This window comes from Hemicordylus capensis, chromosome 4 (genome assembly GCF_027244095.1).
Source record: "Hemicordylus capensis ecotype Gifberg chromosome 4, rHemCap1.1.pri, whole genome shotgun sequence".
Lineage (NCBI taxonomy): Eukaryota > Metazoa > Chordata > Lepidosauria > Squamata > Cordylidae > Hemicordylus > Hemicordylus capensis.
In genome coordinates this window covers 147,769,932-147,785,273 of record NC_069660.1, presented here as the reverse complement: position 1 = coordinate 147,785,273, position 15,342 = coordinate 147,769,932, and the positions used below count along the sequence as shown (strand labels likewise).

The following is a 15,342-nucleotide window of genomic DNA, read 5'->3' as shown; positions in this document are numbered from 1 at the left end:
CTACCTTTTGCCCCCTCCTTCCTTTTAAAGGATTTTAGGAGGAAATTGTCAGCATTTGTTGAGACAACTTTTTATTCATGTTTGCTATTTGTGCCAATTTGCTGGCCATATTCCTAATTAATTGCTCCTTTAGGCACACATTTAGTTTCTGCTAATTGCCAGTGTCTGCTTTCAAGAACTGCACCCCGTAGAGATGTTTGTGGGTGGCTTTGTGTTTTAGAAGAAGGGAAGGAAGCCATATGAATTTAACTCCCCAAATGCTTTGAAATTGATTCCCAAGAGTTTCAATCACTCGTTTATGCACTGGGCCAGGAGCAAAGACTTTTCATCTCATAGGCAATCCAAGAGAAAAATTCCGTCTGTCCCAATTGCCAATGAATGAATATTTTAGGAATGATTTGGTTTTAAAGTGATAAGTTAAATGGAAATTGCCCTGTTCATATAACACCTTTATGGAGAAAAGATGGCAAAAAAATGAAGACATGAATACACTCTGAAAGAAGCAAAAGCAGTCATCTTCCCTTAGAAAAAGACATCAACTATAGATCACCTGTCCTTGCATCCATTATCACTGGACCTCTTGAAATATAACTCAAACAGATGGAGGTGCAGATGTAGCATTTTCAGAATGGAAGGTGAACTTCCTACCTTTGTGCTTGGCTTTCACTGTCACGGCTCCTGAATCAAAATAATGATTTCGTAGAATATCATGAATTCAACAATAACACATGTCTCTCTAAAGGAGTACCCAGTTTATTTCACCCCAGTACACGGCAGAGTTAAGACAAGGATGAATATCTCTTGGCTTATGAAGTGGGGAAAACACAATTAAGAGTGTTCTGAATATTCTCCACTTTTATTTTCTGGGACATAATTAGCAATATTGGTGGGGTAGAAATTCCTCCCCACTACCAACTTAGACTGTGTGAATGTTTTAAGCCATTGTTTCCCCTAGCTGCTGCTGCCTGGGCATCATGGCGTTTCCTGGCTAATTCTTCTTCCTTCTTGGAGTACTCACGTAGGTGGTCTCACTCAATCAGAGATCATGAAGGGAGTGGAAGGATGGTACATACAGCCAATCAAGTTTGCTTCATAATGACATTAATGAGGACAAATCAGGGCAAACCAAATAAACAAATGACTGTTGAGAAATCTTAACACATGGGAAGTGTTTTCTCAAACTGCCAAAAATGTTAACAAAAAACAGTGGGTAGTTTCTGATGAGTGCATCCATCTATTTTTATCTTTTTTCCAAAAACAAGATGAGAGTGTATATTTAATCAGTGCTTGAGACAACTCATATCATGATGAATTAAACTGAGATAGAAGCAGGACAAGAGCTGGCTTTCTGAGAAGTTCCTTACTCAAAGGTGTTATTGAAAATACAGTCTGATATTGATTTGCGAGGGGCTTGTGAAGACAGAAATTCTTTGCAAATACTCTCGCCTAATGCAGCCATCAATTACAATGGCCTTCTTGCTTGACTTCTCCCGATCGCGGTATAAGTCAGGAGAGCTGGGAGAGAAAGCTTCACGACCCAAAGAGGACGCACAACTCTTTTCTATTGCAAAAACAATAAAGTTTTTATCTGGACTCTGTTTGACTAACGATGACCTTCTGTTCTCCAGTTATTTTTGCTTCTAGTATACAGCCCGTCTCAAATACATATCTGTCTTTCAGATTTTTCTTGTTGCAAAATGCATTGATGAAGATCAGCCAAATCAACAGCACTTTTGGTTTGGGGGCTAATGTGTCTCCCCACCCACCACGAACACTATTGTGTTTGTCATGAATGGAGTAGATACTCTGTTACCACGAGTCTTGGGTTCTCTAAACACTGGAAGAACATCACTGAAAGAGGCATGGAGTGTTCTTGGCTGTGGGGCTGTTGTAGAAAGCTCACAGAAAAACCCGGCTTCATGTGCATCAATAGCAAAAGAAAAGCAAAAGAAAGAGGAGGAGCATGCAGAAAGGAATATTAACAATGCAAAATGTATAGAAGTATAAGATGTGCCAAATACAAAAACTGAATATTATATCAAAGTGTTTGATGTAAGCATGTACTCATCTACAAAAAAGTGCATAATTGCTGGCTAGCATCAAGAACAATATCAACATGCAGTGTTGTTGAACACTTTTCCAGACTTGTAAAGTAATATTATGCTCAAAAATAGATACAATGGACACTGTGCAGTGGGGTATATAATGCAATTCCTTATTAGGATGAGAGTAAAAGATCTAACTTGTCCCATTTCCTGAATTTTATCTGTGAGGCTGGTTATCTTGCACTGAATCTTATTCCCTGAATATACAACTGTTACACAAATAAGTTATTTGGTATTGCCACAACACTGAGTTAATTGCAGTATGTGTGAACATTAATAGAAAACTGTGTTTGTTTGCACAGCAAGAGTGCATCACATGAACTCTGTTTGGTAGTACTGACTTTCTACTTCTATGAATATTTATATACCGCTCTCCAACCAAAGTTCTCAAAGCTGTTTACATAGAATATATATATATTTTCTTACAACATATTGAACTATGGTAGACCCTCCTCCTCCTCCTTTATTACAGTCACAGACCAGCATAAAAATACATGTTCGAGAATATGAGTAAATACAAGTGGAAATGGAAGGTAGTTACATATGTGATGATGCATATTGACATTAAAAGAATTAATAGTACTTAGAATGTATGAGGGTGTTAAAAATGCAAATGCTAAAAGTACTAAAATACTACTAATAATTATACTATTACTATGTTTAAAAGTCATAAAAATGCATAAAAGACATTAAAAAGGGGACATAAAATAGTAGAGTTAAAAATATAATAGAGCTAAAAAAGTCAGAGTAAAAATTATATTGAATGTTAAGACCAATAAAAGGAGTAAAAGGGGAGGCATGAACAATTACAGAATCAAATCAGGGCTAAAAAGGCTCAAAGCCTGTCATCTGCTGGCGGATGCCAATTGCAGCCGCACAGTATCTGGCAACACTATAAGTTATGGTAGGCTTAATGTCAGAGAGTAGCATGAAACTGTAGAACTGTCTCGGATGTCCTGGAAACTTGCTTAACAGTGGAAGAATGAGAGAGGCACAAATGTCCCCACAGAACGAGCAGTATAGGAGGACATGCTCAGCAGTTTCAATCTGCCCTGAGCCACAAGGGCATAGACGGTCTGCAAATGGGATCCTTCTATAGCGGCCTTCTAGCACTGCTGAGGGGAGGCCATGGCAGCGAGCCAAGGTGAACACCCTTCTGTGGTTTGGGACCTCCAATTGATTGAGATATGCTGCAGGAGAAGCAGAATATCTAAGCCCGTCACTGATATAAAATTTTGGGACACTGCTGAGATCAGTTTGGTGCTCAATGTCTGTAATGAGCTGCTTGATGGTTGCTTTCGCCTGATCATAGCCCATGCTGAGCAGGGTCAGGGTGGAGAGGCCCAGCGTAGCCATTTTGACCTCATTTGTCTGTATCCAACTAGAATGGTAGTCATCGTGTAGGGTTAAGGGAGCAAGGCCAATTGGGCAAGAGGATAATCTGAGCCAATAACAAAGAGTGGTCGCCCACAGTCTAGCCTCAGTCTTGATCAGGCCTGTCTCCAGTTGCAAAGTGGCATTGGAGACACATCTCAGAACACGGAGTGCTGCCCTCGGGAATTTAGATTGCACCCGTTCCAGAGTCGCAATGTTGAGAAAGTGGCCCAACTGAGCACCATAGAGAAGTTGAGCTAGTGGCTTGGCTTTGAACTGTTCAAGTGCTGCAGGTAGATAATGATCTCCTCTTGTCCGCAGGTATTGAAGAATAGCAGAGGAGCTTCTCTGGGCATTTAAAATCACGTGTTCTCCATGGGTTTTTCTAGAGCTGCCAGAGTGGAAAACTACTCCCAAGTACTTAAAATGGGCAACTTGCTCAATCTTATGACCTTCAATCCTCCAAGAGTAGATCTTGGGCCTCCTGACAAAGGCCATAATTTTAGTTTTGTAATAGTTAATTTCAAGCCAATCCTCCTTACAGTGCAGCGACAAGGCCCTCAGTGCTCTTCTAAGGCCAGTGGGGGTCCTTGAGAGGATGGCTGCATCATCCGCATATAACAATATGGCAATGTGTCTCCCCATAAGTTTTGGAGGGTGAAAGTCAGGATTACTAAACTGGCCCACCATAGAATTAATGTAGAAGTTAAATAGAAGTGGGGCCAAGATACATCCTTGTTTGATGCCCTTCTGAGTTAGAACAGCCTTGTGAGATGGCCTTGTGGACTACATCTCACCTTGAGTGAGGTGTCTATATGTAGGGTGCGGAGAAGATATAGCAGCTGCCAGTCAATGGGGGAAGCCTCCAACTTCTCCTATAGTTTAACATGTGAAATAGAATCAAATGCTGCCTTGAGATCAATGAAGGCGGCATAAAGGGAGGTTGTCCTGCAGGAGGAATATTTCTCTATGAGGTGCTGTAGGACTAGGCACTGATCGATGGTGGAGCACCCTTCCCTAAAGCCTGCTTGTTCCTCAGCAAGGAGATTTTTCTGTTCCAGCCAATCTCTAAGTTTCCCTAATGGCAGGACAGAGTTTTTGTATTACTGAATTCATCCCAAGGAGATCCATTGTAGGGCTATGAAAAGTTTCAGAAGCCTATTTGGATTTTGCCTAATTCAGCCCCCTGCATGGTCATGTTCAACCCCCTGCATGGTCAACCCTTCAGGGGTTGTGGTGGGGGAAGGGCCAAAGCAAAGCGTTGGCAGCTAACCCAGATTGACCCAGTGCACATCAGTTCAGCCCCTACTCAGCCTGAACCAGATTGCAGTTTGGCCCTGCCACTGTCAAACCCCTGGTTTGCTGGACCAGGCAGGGGGAGGAAGACAGGCAGAAGACAGTTCATCTTGTCTTGGTGGCAAAGGAGCAGTGGCAGCTTGAGATTTACAATGACTTCCAGCAGAGTTTCCCCTGCAGTACTGAGAATGGCACAGATGTTCCTGGGAACTGTAGTCTTTTCAGTGAGTGCCACTATGGAAAGAATTGCCTAGGAGCACCTGCACTATTCTCAGGACTGCTTTGCACAACCCAAGTCAGTTGTAATGAATGTGTGAGAACGGAAGCACACACACTAGACTTCTAATAACTACGTGTTGCTTACAGCTCAATGGAAAGACTCCGGGCGGTACAATTTAGACTGGACATCCGAAATCCAGAATGCTTCAAAATCTGGATACCATGCCGCAACAACAACAACAACAACAACAACAAACACCTCAGCTCACTCGCTTGCAGATTCCCAATTTTGCTGCTTTTAAACATGCAGTCAAAAGTTACTTATTTCAGAAGGCTGTTCGTGACAGGGGTTTTGTCTGTAATTCTCTCTAGTTGCGGCTCTGTTTTTATTGTGAAACTTTTCAATGTTATTATATGTTCTTGCTTTGGCGCTAGAGAGAAAAGGGAAAGCCCCCATCCTCCACTCCCTGCTCAGTTTGGCGCCTGCTCTGTTGGTGTCTGTTTTGGCGGTCTGTGGGGCCTGCTCTGTTTGGTAAAGGTACAATACAGGGTAATGCCAAAAATGTCAAAAAGTCCCGCTGATACCCCTATAGGTAACAGTGATAATAAAAAGAGGAAGCCCAAGATATCTCATTATGCAAATAGTCCAAAATCCGGAAAAATCCAAAATCCCGAACACTTCTGGTCCCAAGCAGTCTGGATAAGGGATACTCAACCTGTAGTGCCTTCCTTCCTTCCTTCCTTCCTTCCTTCCTTCCTTCCTTCCTTCCCTCCCTCTCCCTCTCTCTTTCTTCTCTCCCTTTCTTTTTCTTTTTTTCTTCCTGATCAATATAGTAATCTGATCAGTATAGAAAATCTGTATATATGTAGCTTTTTTATCCAGAGAAGAAAACGTATGTCAAAAAATTTAGACACTGCCAAAGAAGGTGCAATACATTTATGACCTTGTGTGATTAGTGATCTCTGAATCTAATCTTAAGGTTCTTTAATAGACTATAATTATCTACAGTGTATAGTTATGGCCCTTTCCTGAGATTGGTTTAAAATTGCCTCCGGAGGCAAGCACTCTTTAATTATCTGATAAGAGCTAAACTTGATACTCTGACTGGGGAAAAAAAACTTTTGGGAACACAGAATAAATACAGGGCAGGACAAAACCCTTGTCCAGATGTTTTCTCATGGGTCTGTTCTGCAGTTATAGATAAATGAGAAAGGTGGGAAGTGTGTGTGTGTGTGTGTGTGTGTGTGTGTGTGTGTGTGTGTGAGACATGTTCAGTAGTTCTTTCAAGACACTAGACTATTTCAGCAAAACACCTTGATTGTATGTGGTTTGGGTGGAAGAAATATCCTTTACTTTAAATATGTGCACAAGAATATAATTGAAAACTAGGATGTGCAGAAGCCACATGATAAATTTTGCTTTTCTTATCAAAACATATTTGGCTTCCCTTGAAAATTGCAGGTGTTTCCCCTTGAGAGAAGCCCTGAAATGTAGTTTAAATGTCTCTCTGTGTAAAATTTTGGTGCCACTGGTACTGAAAACTGCTGTGAGAATTATGCTGATCTAAAAGGATCCTTTCCATATTCACAGGGATGAAAATGTGAGATTTTAAGGCAAAGAATCCTGGGGTTTGGTTCACTGTAACCAAGAGCGCCACCAGGCTTGCAGACCCAGGCAAAGCAGTGAGAAAGACCCAACACACTTTTGTCCTCATGCCGGTTTGCCAGCTGGGGGATCCTATCCTAGCAGGAAGTGGCAATGAGTGAAGCAACTCCCTTCCCTGCAATCTAAGACAAAGAGAGGACCACTGTAAAGACTGAGAGAAGAATCCAAATACTGCCTGAAATCCTGGAGAGCCACTACCAGTGCGAGTAAGCAATGGTGCTCTAGGTGAACCAACAGTCTGACTCAGTAGGTAGCTGCTTCCTATGCTCCAGTGGATTGACCTAAGAGAACTGAAAGCCAATCTTGACCTGCTAGTCCTGTCTGGTGTACTTCATGCCAGTCATGAAGTGCTGCAGGGTCTGTGGGCAGTACATTTGGAGCCCTCATATTTCTGTGCCATGATGCAGCTGAGATTATTTGAGGGCATCCCAAGTAATTGAAGGCTTGATGCCAAAGCCACATGACAGGAGAGAAGAGTGATTGCCATGCTGGCATCCATTAGAGAAATCTGGACCTTGTTTGAGGAGGAACTGCTACACATCTACATTCCTGGGTCTGACCAGCAGTTGATGAACAACTGTTAGGTTTCCGAGGAGGTGTCCTTTCTGGCAACACATGCCAAGCAAACCAAAGAAGAACAGTTTGAAAATATGACGGTGCTGTGATGCAAAAACATCCTACCCACTGACAGGGAATGTTTACCTTGGGAAGCAAGCTAGAGGACTGCAACAAAGACAAGTAGGCCTGCAGGTTGTGCAGCAATGTGCACAACACAGCTCCACTGCCCTCCATATGGAGGTTTCTGAACTGCAGGTGGAGAAACATCTGTGATGTCATTCATGGTTTGAAAAATTAACCACAGATTTGGCAACCTACAGTTTCATGTTACATGTAAATGTGGCCTATTTCTTGCATCCTAATAATCCAAACTGAGGTGGCATGGAAGGGTACATGGAACAAATTTTTTCCCCCCCAGAAATAAAGGCACAGGAGGAGATGCAACCATGTATTTCCAAACGGAAAGCATTAACCAGCCTACCAGTAGCTTCTTCCTGCTTCCCTTTATAGCAGTTACTGGCAGCTTGGAGTCAAAAGAAACTACAAGAGTTTGTTGCCTCAGATAAGTATGCATTAACAAGGACCCTGCTCACAGAAGCTATTAAATTCATTTGAAAATCCTTCCTGCTGCAGAATGAAATAGTTTAATTAGAAGATTTTGTCAGAGCCCAGGCAATCTGGACATTTACCTTAACAGGCAGATTCTTCTAATTTGCAGACTACCTGCTTTTGTTTGTTGCAAAAGATTGTGCTTTGAAAGGGCAAATGAAGTCCCTTATCACTAGTAGAGTCAACACAACCTGTTGGCTTGTGCCTAATTTGCGGAGTTATGTGTTTACTGTCTTTTTATGTGCATAAGACTGCAGTGCTCTATGTTGTCTATGCTATGTTGGGCTGTCTGTCAGTCATTTGCCTGAGCTGAAGGAGGAGTAGAGCAAGAAAACACCTGGAACAAATGTATTGGGTGAGATCTAGGAAATGTTATTGACTGGACTCAGGATCACTTTTTATTTCATTTGGTGGTCGTATTTTTTTGTTTTGTTTTGTTTTGTTCCATCTTTCAAAGCTGTCTCCTTCACAAGACAACTTTGGAAAAAGTCATAAAAATGATAAAAATTTAAAACATCAGAGAGAGGCAGGTGGAGAGTGCACACCAAAAATCAGCAGCATTAAAAAAAACAGTAACAGCATAGTCAAACAGCAGTAAATAAAATGACCCTCAAAAGGTACAATGGCATCACAGTGGGCCAGCTAAGAACACGCAACTGAGGACTTTGCAGAACAGTAGGGTCTCTTGATTGATTTTTTCGTAAACAGCCAGTGAGGGAGCCTGGCATAGCTCCACAGAGAGGAGCTGCTGAAAAGGCCTTGGCCCTGGTCCCTGCCAACAGAACCTGAGACAGTGGGGGACTGGAGAGCTCGTCTCTGAGGCAAATCTCAAAGCCTGGGTACGTTGATGTCGGGCTTCCCCAATCTCCTCCATGAAACAGGGTTGCTTACCCGGTCAAACGGTGATGGGCCAAGAGAGGCAGGAGTTTCCGGTTGCCAGGACAACCCCAGCAATTCCCTTCCAAAAGATACTAGGAAGGGCTCAGAGAGGCGGGCGGTGGCTGCTGCGGGATGGGCTGGTCCAGCCCAAGAGGCAACAGAGTGGTGGGAGAGAAATGATGATGCTGTCTGTCCCACAGCTGCAGCCCCATGTGGAAATGCTAGCGAGGGGGGTGGCGTTGGAGAAAAAGGCCCCTTGGGAGGCCAGAGATTGGGTGGCCAGTCCACTTGCCTGGCCAAGGGAGAAGGAGCAAGCTGGAGGGGGCAGGAGTGTCCTAAATATAGGGCTTTGTTTAAGGCAGGGGCTGCCAAAGATAGACGATCAGCAGGGATGGGGGTTGTTGGTCCGGTGGGCTCCCTGGGAGGATCACTGCTCTTTATTCCCGCTGATAGGTGAAGAAGTGGAGTGAATATACTTCCCTCCTCCCCAACTCTGAGGCAATGCCCATGCCTGTAATTTAGTGTGAGAGGGAGTGCAGGTTAATTGGGGAATTACCCCTCCCTCAACACGGACAGAAGATATGGGCAATCCTTGAGGTGCTCTAGTACCAGGCCATAGATAGCTTTAAAGATTAATCCCAGCACCTTGAATTGGACTCAGAAGTTCACTGGTGACCAGTGCAACAGATGCAGAATAGGGGAAATAAATCCACTCTGCTGAATGATCATAAGTAGTGGCTTCTGTTGTGAACCTCTGATCAAAAGCAAGCATTCCTATGAGTAACTGCTCACCAGCAGGAGTGAGAGGTTTCAGTCTTACTCTTTTGGAAAGGTGCCATATTTAGCTGCTTGTATTCCCTTTCAAAACATGAAATGTTAATTTTTTTTCAAAATGTCAAGAGGCTTTCACCCTCTCTTTTCTAGCCTTTTGTAAAGGATAACAGTGATCCTTGTCTAAAGAATTCAGGTCATAGAGTGAATAATACTTTCAGCTCAGTTAAATCAATGCAAAATCTCACAACCATCTCATGGGTACCGGTGGTAGCTGTGAATACACAAGTGTGTGTATCTCTCTTACAAAAATGTCCCAAAAGGCAGCTCATCCACCTTCATTCTTTCCACTTTTATGGACATTTCCATAATCTGTATTGGCAGAACCCACAGGCCATCTTAGTGCAAGTGCATTATGGGTAAAAGCCTAAGATTAGAACAACAGCTCTCAGGTCCATTCAGCCCAGTATCCTGATATCAGCAATAGATCTTTATGGGATTCAGAGTAGGATTGCCTATGAATTCAAAGCTGCCACTGAAAACAGTAACCCCATATTGTTTTTCCCTTTTCCCTTCCATGATGTTTATTTATCTTGTGTCTTGATGTCATTACGCTGTGTATTTTCCCTTCCTCACACTGTTGGCTGCCACTGGGATGGATGGAAACATGCTCAGCATGCTAAGGTTAGGCTACAAGGTGAGTTTAATTGCATGTTGTAGGGCGAGGGGAGATGACTTGCCATGAGACTACCATTTTTGACAGCAGTGTTGATAACATATAAAAGTCGTTCACATGACTGGGCGGGTGGGTGAGGGATGGCTTTGCTTCACTTACCTCCCTCCCGCAATTGATGATTGGCTAAATGTTGCTGGGAGCGCTGTCCGCTTTCCCACACAATCCATTTTTGGAGATCCAGAATGATGTTTCCTGGCCTTTGGGTATCCCAAAATACATTTTGTGCTGAGCACGGTGCAATCTTTGGAGGATTCCCTCAGGAGACAGGCACTCTAGGCGCTTGTTTGTGTGTGTCCTCAAGCTGAACGCAGCTTGAGGAGACATACGAGCAGGAAGCCCAAGGGAGTGCTTGCTCCCTTAACCCCGGGCTAGGAGCCGGGTGAGCCAGGCTGACCCATCAGGATTGATCCTGACTCTGGCGGTTCTTACATGCAACCTAAACCTGGCTGGGCTTCCCTAGCCTGGATTAGGCTGCATGTGAGAACAGCCTTAGTGTTTCTGATAATGTATAGTTCAGAGATTTCATGACTCCGTAACCATTTAGAATACCAACAGATTTCTCAGTTGTTCTTTCCTCATCTCTGGACATTTAGGAATAATCTAGTATTAGGATTAGCTAAATAGTCTGCTAAATAGAAAGGTGTGGAACTTTGCTCAGAAATGTCATGTCTTTTCCTTTACCACTTGCCAAACTATTTAGTTTCCTTCTCAGTTCCTTAGATGGTTTATCTAAATGGGAGTATCTAAATTAACCTCAGCTTTGCTTAGTTGCAATTCAGTGGCAGTCTAGGGATGTGTTAAAGTCCCCACCAGATATTTCACTGAGGAGAACATCCCTCCTTTTCTCAAAATGCCTCACAGGTTAACCTCTAAATTCACCTTGGATTTCAGTAATTAGGGCAGCCTAGTGTGCCATGGAGTCGATGTCGACTCCTGGCAACCACAGAGCCCTGTGGTTTCTTGGTAGAATACAGGAGGGTTTACCATTGCCATCTCCCACTCAGTATGAGATGATGGCTTCCAGCATTTTCCTATATCGCTGCTGCCTGATATTGGTGTTTCTTATACCAGCGGGGATTCAAACTGGCAACCTCTGGCTTGCTAGTCAAGTCATTTCCCAGATGCTAAGGCAGCCTATCCCTCCTGTATTCTACCAAGAAAACCACATGGCTCTGTGGTTGCCAGGAGTCAACACCAACTCGACGGCACAACCTTTGCCTTTTACGTTTACCTAAGAATTGGAAGACCAACACAGTCCCAGAGGTCATTTGGTCTAACCAATGGGCCTGTTGTGTCCTCACTCGTGAGCTGCTGACAAAAGCAGCATAACTCAAATTATAGTGTGTCACAAGCAGAGACCTGGACTGTAAAGGGGATGGAGTCCAGGAGAGCCTGAATACAGATCGGTATATCCAATAATAGCCTGGTTAGAACATTATATTTTACACGTGGTAAGAGAATGGGAGCAGGGAGCATGTGACAAAAACTCACCCCTTATTGACTGTTTTCCCTAGAAAGGAACATCTGACCTTTAATCTGGACAGATGAGTTTATGGCAGTGTTTTCAAATTTACAGGATATAACTTGCTTTAAACTGTATAATTTTTAAATTTCACACCATGCATCTTGTGACTGGCCAGCATGATGCACCGCACCACGCTGGCATTGCCCATCAGTCTGTGCCGCTCTGCACATGACAGGCAGCTGCACACATGGCGGATGGTGTTGCGCTAATGGGGAGCTGCACAAATTCTTAAAACTGCATGCCTGCAGCAGCTGCACAATACCACTTCCATCGGAAACAATGGAAACAATGGACAACTGTGGACACACAGTTTTAAGGAGTTGTGCACTGCCTGCTTGCACAACACTGCCGGGGTTGCCTGTCAGTGCAGAAGCAACAGCTGACCGGCAGTGCTGGTGTTGTGTTGCTCATCATGTTGGCCACTGCTTTAGAAAGAACTTCATAGCCTTATTTCTCACCTTTTTTTCCAATTGTAGAACATTCCACATACATTAATGGACAACACACATGCAGGGCATCTCAGAACCATAGCGTCAGCTAGAATGTTGTCCCCACTTTCTTTTATACAGAGGTTCTTCTGCCTCTTTTTGGGGAAAAAGTTTCCATGCAACTTTTCCCCTGCATTTAAAAAAAAAGTCTGATTGGTGCAACACCTGTCACTATTCTAGAGCAGAGAGAGAGAGTTTTAATGTTTTTGTCCTGTTTTCAAGAGTGATGAAAGTATCTTTCATACAATCCTTGGGGGAGAAGAAAGATTTTCTGGTTCCCTGGAGCATTCCAACTGTCACCACTTAGCATGTGGTACCCCTGAATCAATAATTGCGCTTTCTCACTAGTGACAAGTTGTGTTTACAAGCTGCTAGGGATTTCAGCAACTAGCTTACAGAATGGGACAGGATGTCTTGCTCCCTCCTTGTTTATTAGCAGACCTGTATGCATTCCATTGTAGACTCAACATATTGCCTTTTAAAATTATGCCTTTGAAATATTTGGACGTGTTTCTAGCTGCTATCTGGTACAGATCATAACAACAGCTGATCTTCCTCATGCTTTATTTAACTTTTTTTAAAATGTAAAAAATCCCCATGGAATCTTATTTTCCTTTTACAACATGGAAGTATGGCTGAAAATCCTACTCAGGATGGTAGCTCTACAAACCAGTTCACCTGAATTTTAGTCAGTTGAATTCAACAGATTTTAGTGGGATGAGAAAACAGAGGCAGCAGCCTAGTTCAGACAAACTGTGGCCATGAGTGCCTTGTGTCCCTGAAATACATGGTAAGTTCTCCCCCACCCCCAAGAGAAGTGGCAAATCCATGTGGGGCTGTTCATGCTAAGGCTGTGATATGTGTGGCTGCAATAGCCAGAAAAAGAAGTGTGGACACAGGAGCATAGGAAGCTGCCATATATGGCTGTCAGACCATTGGTCTATCTAGCTCAGTATTGAACACAGACTGGCAGTGGCTTCTCCAAGGTTGTAGGCAGGAATTTCAGCCCCATCCTGGAGAAGCCAGAAACCTTCTGCTCTTTCCAGAAAAGCTCCATCCCCTGAGGGGAATATCTTACAGTGCTCACATGTGGTCTCCCATTCAAATGCAACCAGGGAGGACTCTGCTTAGCTATGGGGACAAGTCATACTTGCTACCACAAGATCAGCTCTCCTCTCTGTGGAGGCCAGCACTGGCCCCAAAAGAAAGAGGGCCTTTGGCAAGGAGTGTCTTCAGCACCCTTCTCCCATGGTTTATTTATTTATTTATTATTTATTTAACACATTTGTATACCACGCAAAAGGCAAGTCTCTGGGCAGTTTGCAACAAACACACTCCTTATGTACTATGACACTGCCCAATTCTGAGTGCATGGAGTAGGTTTGATAGCATTTAGGGCTCCTGAACAGCCCCCCTACTGGACAGCACAGATCATGTCTGCTCCTATCTTCCTGGATTACTCTGAGGAGTGGGAAGGCCCTGTTCTACTGTGCTGATCACATTCTGCAGAGTCCTCTAGGCACCAGGGCACACGAATTTCAGGAAGCTACTAGTCTGGGGATGGATTCCACTGTTTTTGCGGGGCATGTGTATATCAGAAAATTCAGTGCTCTGTTTCACATATTCATCCACTGAATCCATCTCACTGGTTTTGCCCACCTCTAGATTATAGCCAGTTCAGCCCATAGATATTAGCTGGAGAATAGAACCCTTTTATGAGAATGAATCTCATAGCTCCATCCTGTGAATGGCAAGCATTTAGTAGCCAATACCATGGATGAGCATGAGATTATTGTTTTCAAGTAGGATGTTTCTTTTTTAAAAAAACAAGCTAAAAGCATTCTAAACAAACACAAACTTTATAAGGTGCGAGAAACAAAGGTGTGAGTATGGTGCCTGATAAATGGGCCTGTGGCTGTTTATACTATCCCCATCATTTAAAAATGTAGGTGCCATAAAAAGTCCAGAGCTTTCATTATTACCCACACTGCAAATGGCTCTGTAATCCATTAACAATGCCTTTGGGAGACTATAAGCATAAATACAAAGGCTGCCCAATATGCACGCCCCTAATTTACGGCAATCATTGTAGCCTGGGCGACACAATATGAAAATGATAGGCATCCTGATGTGATATTTCTCCGTTGTCCTGATTACCTGGTAAGACAGAGTGTGAAGTTATTCTTGTCAGAGGAATGATTGCTGTTATTGGATCCTAAATCAAAGCTGTAACTAATAATGACTAACCTTGCAGCCTCGTCACTAGGTGCTCTCCCATCTCGTTGCGGAGTGAGTTAGTAAATGTATTCCATTTACAAATAACTAATATTGCTACATATTTCAGACAATACGCTCGACAAGCGAGTGTGCCCAGCAATGGGGAAAAAGAGAGAGAGGATGTGTTAATATTTAACTTTAAAAAATGACCTTTTATCTTGTCAGCAGCTTCCTTTCGGAGCGAACAAAGTCTGTTCAGCACTGAGGATGTAGTGCAGTCACAAATTGGACACTTCGTGTCTGAGCACAGAAGGGCAAGAGCAACAACAACTTCTGAAGCCGGAAACATCTAATTGGGACAAGTAGCCAGTTCCACTCAGCAGACACCGTTTCATTACTTGGTGTATTTTCTTTAATGATGCCCATGCTTAATGAGTATCAGGCTCTGATACATACACTAGCCAGTCTTCAGACAGAAATACTGTTCTAGACAAATAGGAATATATTCCAGGATTATGTCATTTCAGACTGCAGGTGGGAGAATCATGTAAGTGAATGTTTCCCTTATATACCAAAAAACCTCTCTGGACAAAAACCAACTAGCTAGCAGGGAGAAGAGCTCTAGTTAAGCCTTGTTTCATGTTAGTTTTCTAGGTATGTCCATCCTTCCACCCACCACAAGGTTGTATTCAAACGTGCAGTGGCCCGCCTGCAGTGCAGAACAGTGAGTGTTAAAAGTTACAACAAGGTCTGCTATTTTGTCTGACCCAGCACGGATTCTACTGACTGAGCTCTGTAGAACATGAGGACATGCCAGTTCCTAAAAAGGAGCTAATAGCTCTGTTCTTCATAGCAGCTTAGCTCCAACTGGCTGCCAGATGGAGGTGAAGAATGCTTTC

The 15,342-nt window shown here is 43.2% G+C and overlaps 1 long non-coding RNA gene across 3 annotated transcripts in view; it reads right to left on the bottom strand.

Moving 5' to 3' along the window:
* LOC128322241 (uncharacterized) overlaps positions 1–14,606 on the bottom strand; it is a 106,877-nt gene extending 92,271 nt beyond the window's left edge. Inside the window, exon 1 of one of the 3 annotated variants that reach the window (XR_008305618.1) lies at positions 14,474–14,606. This is a non-coding gene — a long non-coding RNA (uncharacterized LOC128322241). The remainder of the gene's footprint in view (positions 1–14,473) is intronic. The other 2 variants (XR_008305620.1, XR_008305619.1) reach the window with 2 other exon arrangements.
* Between the last annotated feature and the right edge of the window lie 736 nt (positions 14,607–15,342).